At 29.0% G+C, this 6,026-nt stretch overlaps 1 protein-coding gene across 1 annotated transcript in view; it reads right to left on the bottom strand.

Annotated features, from left to right (window-relative positions):
• Window positions 1-6,026, bottom strand: part of LOC106468336 (vasculin-like) — a 37,865-nt gene that overhangs the window by 16,145 nt on the left and 15,694 nt on the right. Inside the window, exons 7-8 of the mRNA XM_013928754.2 lie at window positions 3,428-3,576; window positions 157-226 (exon numbers count right to left, since the gene is read on the bottom strand). The gene's annotated coding sequence lies outside the window, so the exon portion shown is untranslated. The remainder of the gene's footprint in view (window positions 1-156; window positions 227-3,427; window positions 3,577-6,026) is intronic.

Here is a 6,026-nt window from a genome sequence, read left to right on the forward strand (position 1 = left end):
TGTGTGTGTGTGTGTGTGTGTGTGTGTGTGTGTGTGTGTGTGTGTGTGTGTGTGTGTGTGTGTGTGTGTGTGTGTGTGTGTGTGTAAATGTACCAAAGTTAACTGAAGTAACATTCAAAACTGAAATAAGAAGCACAGTACATTCACAATACTTACTCCAAACCCCACCATTCACTTGTGGCAACTGGCTGGGTAAACTATCAGATGTTTCTCCATGTAATGATGGCTGAACAGAATCAGGAAAACAAAATTCACATATAGCACAATCAAGTAAAATATGTATATAAAAAACATACAAGATTCATGTTTATTTCTTAATAATTAAATCTATGTATAAATTTTCTAAACATATTGTAGGATGTGACAGTTTTAACAAACCACCAGACAGCTAGTAAGTTTTTTAGTGATTTATTTATTACAAGTTTGTCAAATACAATTTATTTCTCAATCACACCAATACTGAAAGATGAGCCCCAAAACCTTCAAACTTTTCTCATTAAAATAAACATACAAACAAGAGAGAATCCTCAATAGCTGCAGCATTTGAAATTCTTTTAAGCAGAATTAGAGTACATGAATCCCACATACTACACCAAGTTATAATTTAATTTGAAGAGGGTTATGTAGACAATCACTAATATATAACCTTTTTTTCCTTTTTTATTAGCTATATTTTGTGCACCAGCAATACCAAGTGTGAGGCTCATGTATACCCAATTTGATTTTATTACTCATCAGTATCTCTACCAGCCTACCATCAAATTGAAATTCTTTTAGGCAGGATTAGTGTAAATTAATCTATGAAACCTTGGGCACGGTAAAATACATCAATCAAAGGGGTTTGACCTCCTGAGTACAAAACTGTAATCTCAAATCAGTCAGGAGATGATGGAGCTATAAGCTAAAAGTTTGTATTTGAAAAAAAACAACTAAGCCATTGTATGAGCTGCTATGCCGTGGCTAAAAGAAGTCAGCATATTACAGTTTACAAATGTATTACTTATAGGAAATGCTATAAGTTATGTAGAATATAATAAAAATTAAATGGTCAAAGAGGAGAGAAAGTCAAAATCTGGAGAATAAAAAATGATTCCCCAGTTTAGAAGAGCAAAAAAAAAAGCATATTTATCAGAATAAATCCTACCTATTCCACACAAAAAATAGTTAAACTGAAAAATATGGGTTTAGTTTTGAGGGTCAAGTCTGTGTTTATATGAAAAAAAATGTAATTTTGATTTACTTTCTAATTTTTTTATTACATTACCCGGGGGGTTACCATAGTAGTATCTCAAACTTTAAATAATTGTCTCCTTTTAATCAAAGTTCACACAGACGAGTTCACTTATGTTAGAACACCCTTTGACAAGACAAATTATTAACTTTATCTCCATGAAACTTACTTTAAAATATTGCCCATTACGACTAAACTAACGATCACGCAGTCTAACTTCACTTTCACTAATTTCATGTTTTCCGATTGAACATTACTTTACTTGCACTCACTTGGTCGCCTATATTCATACATTTCCCAACTGAAGCCTCGAACTTTCTGTAAACTACGCGATGCTATAATGGAACAATACTCACTTACAAGTAACGAGGTTATGAGGTAACGAGAAAATATTGAAAATTCAAGTAATTTGATGTCAACAATATTACTAAAGTCTGGTACAACAATCTAACTGCATGCACAACGTACAACTCATACAAAGTTATGTAACAAAATTTGTCACAACTAATGATTTTAAAACAATCAACCTTCAACATTCCTGTCATGAAAACTAAATCATTAAATATTAAGTCACAAAATAAATTAAATAATAATGCTTACACTAAACAGTATTGTATATCCAACATGGTTATGAGTTCAGTCCAATTGACCGACCTTATATAAAGTCAAGGTAGAGAAACTTAGAAATAAAATAAAGATTGTCTGAAAAAGTTGATATTTATCTAGAAGGTTTTAGAGATTATGCAAATGAAATTTGACACTTTTCAGATAAAGTATTCTTATTCTTAAAATCAAAATCACTTTGCATGTTGGATAGTCAACATTCCAAAAGCAACCATTCACGAGCAAATCTTTAACAAACATAGTTAATTAAAAAATAAGGTTTTTTGTGTACAAAAGCCTTGTAATATTTATTGATATTTTGTAAAATTTCATGAAGATAACCATACATTATTAAACGTTATAGTAATAACTAGTATTACTAATCTCATGGTTACTTTGATGGTTATGTAGTAGGTGCAATGCACCTAGTCCATAGTTAGAGTTAAGGATGAAACAGCTTCCCTACTAACAGAAGTTAGTCGTATCTGATAACAAGTACTGCCTACCTATTTCAAATTTACCATTGAGAGCTTTTACTTTAAAATAAGCTATTTCTATTGTTTATAACCATGTATAACAAATAAGTAAATGTGGTTTGTAAATCTTGTCTAAGTTATCGAAGGTGGGTGTGGTTTCTGTCATGGGGTAGCAAAATTTATTTCTTGTGTTCAGTAAATTGAATTGAAAAACTTTAAAACAAGAATATGTAAATAATGTAATAAATGCAGACTGTGTCTAGACATACATATACAGTCTTGGTCTAGTATTATTCAACTTACAGAAACTAAAATTTGAGAATGATGAAAGTCCGTACGTCATGTGACAACAACACTGAAGTTTTAAGTACCGTATTTTTCGGAATATAAGATGCACCTTTATTTTGAAGACAAAGTTTTTGGGAAAAAAAAGCTACAGTCACATTTGAAAGATTTTTATTGAATAAAAATTCAGTTTGATATTTTAAAAATTAGTATATATTGTTCTAAACACAAAAGAGCTCAAAACATCAAAATAAGACAATACCGTAAATCAAAAAAAAGGTTTACTGTTATTTAGTTTGGTTCAAAACCTACAAAATCTTCATTGCTTTCACTGTAATTTATTTTTTTTATCATTTAGGGAGCATTATAAATAGTTATGTTTTTAAAATAAAAAAAACTACTATTGTTATAAATAACACATTAAATTGATCTAAACTATGCATGCCTATTTAGAGTTAATTATCAATTAAAACACACTATGATTAAGTAATGAGTTGTTTTTTCCAGAAATAATTATGAAAAATTACAGTAATGGAATCAGGGTAAACAATTTGAAATTATGAAAAATAGAGCACTGTACAGCATTTGACAACAGACCAGTGAGAACATGGTTAAGATCAAATGTAAAGAAAAAAATTTAATGTTGGGATTTCAGATTTTGTAATATTTAAAATTCTTTATACAAATAAGCCTTATATTATTACAAAGCCTGGTTTTGTTGTTTTAAAAAAATCAACTTTCAAAAAAGTTCAGCCACACACAAACAATGAGTTGATGTGTGGTGAAAAAAGAAAAAATACATTAATTACATGTACTACAAACACCAACTTACAAATTCTTGATGAAAGTTTTTGCCAGACACTCCTTTTCCTTTCCGCTTATTGACTCAGTACTTGGTCCTGATGAAACGACCACCTGTTTGCTTTTGGTTTGAACATTTCCACATCCTTTACCAGATTCCCCATGATGTGAAAATCCATACTAAAGAGGATATTAAAGGTACCACACTGACAAAATATGCATTCTAACCATTATACGAACAAAGTATATTAAATTAGTATTTTCATTGATTCTTTGTTCTGATCAATTATATTAACTTGCTTTGATAGAAGTTAATATTTATAATTTTCTTTTACTCTAGATCTCATTTGTACAATTTTCACTGTAGTGTTAAACAATAGTGTTGTTAAATTATTTTTCCAAAGAGCTTAAAAACATGAGAAATATATGTATTTCACTCTTTCATTTTTGAGCTCTTTGGAAAAATAAGAATTTAACAACAGTATCCTTTAAGACTACAGTGTATATTGTATGAATGAGATCAAGAGTAAAAGACAGAAGATATATATATTTAACAACACACACACACACACACACACACACAGACAAGAGTTCACTTCGGCGAGTGAAGTTACAGAATGCACGCACCACACATGCTATAATTTGTTTTTCAGAACCTTTAAAAATATTAGGCAAGATAACATCACGAAACCAGTTTCAACTTCACCATATAGTGAATAATAAAAAATTGTGAGAATATGACCACAATCACAATTAATATATGTATATAATTCATAAAATATCCACTGTAGTCTTAAAGGATAGTATATTTAAATTCTGTTATTCTTCCAAAGAGCTAAAAAAAGAAGGAGAAATACATTTATCATACATTTTTCTTTCTCCTATTTTTTTTTTAGCTCTTTGGAAAAATATATGTATATATTAATTACATTGTAACTTTCTGGCAACAGATAAGTTTTACTTTCACATTAACCAAGCAGCAAACACAGAGTAACATCTATTTTGGAACAGATCTACCACACTGAGAAAACTACTAAATTTTAAATAGCATATTGAAATACTTTGGTATTTAATTCAATTTATATTTTTTAAGAACAAAAGCCTAATAAGAGAGAGAATTAACAGTAACTAAAATTAACTTAGAATGATGACAACAAAATGTTATTTATCATCTTATAAGTTTTACTGTACAGTCATTCAAACTGAGATGGAACTTTGACACTGGTACTTTTAAATGCAACTCCAACTAACTGATACCACAAAACTGAAGAGTAAACAAGTTTAGAGTTCAACAAAAGGAAAAGTTTATTCTACATTTAAGATAAACTTCAGACTAACAGTTATGAAACCCTCTAAAATCCTTAACTGTACTCATTAAACTTCTAGAAAAAGTGCCATAACACAACGAGAAAAGGTTATGAGCTATTTTTAATGTATTTTCCAGTCTTTTGGTGTCCAATCTTCTAGTACATAGACAACTACTGCAAATGCTGATAGGAATACACTAACTATTGCTGAAATCTAAATACCTGCATTTCCCTAAACTTTGAATTTATTTTCCTTTATAACTACACAAGTTAACAAGAAAAATTAAGTATATATTTCACCATAATACATAAGTATCAAATGTTACATGTCATTTCATTGAAACAAAAGAACTGAGGATAAAATCTAAACTTAACCCTATAAAACTGCCTTGTGTAAAAACAATCCTCAAATACCAGTAAGAATATACACTCATGCAACATGTGCAAATGTAAATTCATGAAAAATGATCTAACATTTATTTGATCTTGTTAATATAGATATATTAGGTTACATAGATCATCATATCACTGAAGTAAATATACGAGTCAATATTAAAGCAGTTTTTTTTAGTTGTTTCGTAAATCATAATCAACCTAAATAATAGTACAAACACAGCAAGTTCTTTCATTTTCTTTTTGTACTTAATCCTCCTATTATTAAGATATCAAACAGATGTACACATTCAGTATTATGGACATTTCAAAGCAACACATCTAGCTGTGATACATGGAAAAAATTTGATTAATTTTTGTAATTACTATAACTATTGAACCAAAATGCACACAAGATCGCAAAAAGTGTGAATTAAATCAATATACGAGGATACATAATGTATCCATGTTGATAATCAAATGGATAAAAACCTAATATATTAAAATCCACAAATGAAAAATATTTTATAATTACACAATTAAAAACTTTCTTTAAACCAATCAATGGTTGTAAAAGTCACTAAATGTTTTAAGTGTGTAGAGTGACTTTTAAAACTGTTGATCGATTTAAATAAAGATTTGAATTGGGTATTATAAGATGTTCTTCATTTCTGGATTTTAATATTTTAAATATATTCACAAGTTCCTTGAATTTGAACCTTTTAATACAATAAAAACCTACTTATAAAATGAAGCTTAACCCAATTCAACAAAAAACATTAATCCATAAACATTTAAAGAAAAAAAACTTTCATTCAAGAACAGTTTATCCCCATTATATCTCATTTCTTCCTACACACACGCACACACACACATATACATACATACATACATACACATATATACATACATACATACATACACCTGAGTACCTACATACATACATACACA

This window comes from Limulus polyphemus, unplaced genomic scaffold (genome assembly GCF_000517525.1).
Source record: "Limulus polyphemus unplaced genomic scaffold, Limulus_polyphemus-2.1.2 Scaffold2969, whole genome shotgun sequence".
In the NCBI taxonomy this organism is placed as follows: Eukaryota; Metazoa; Arthropoda; class Merostomata; order Xiphosura; family Limulidae; genus Limulus; species Limulus polyphemus.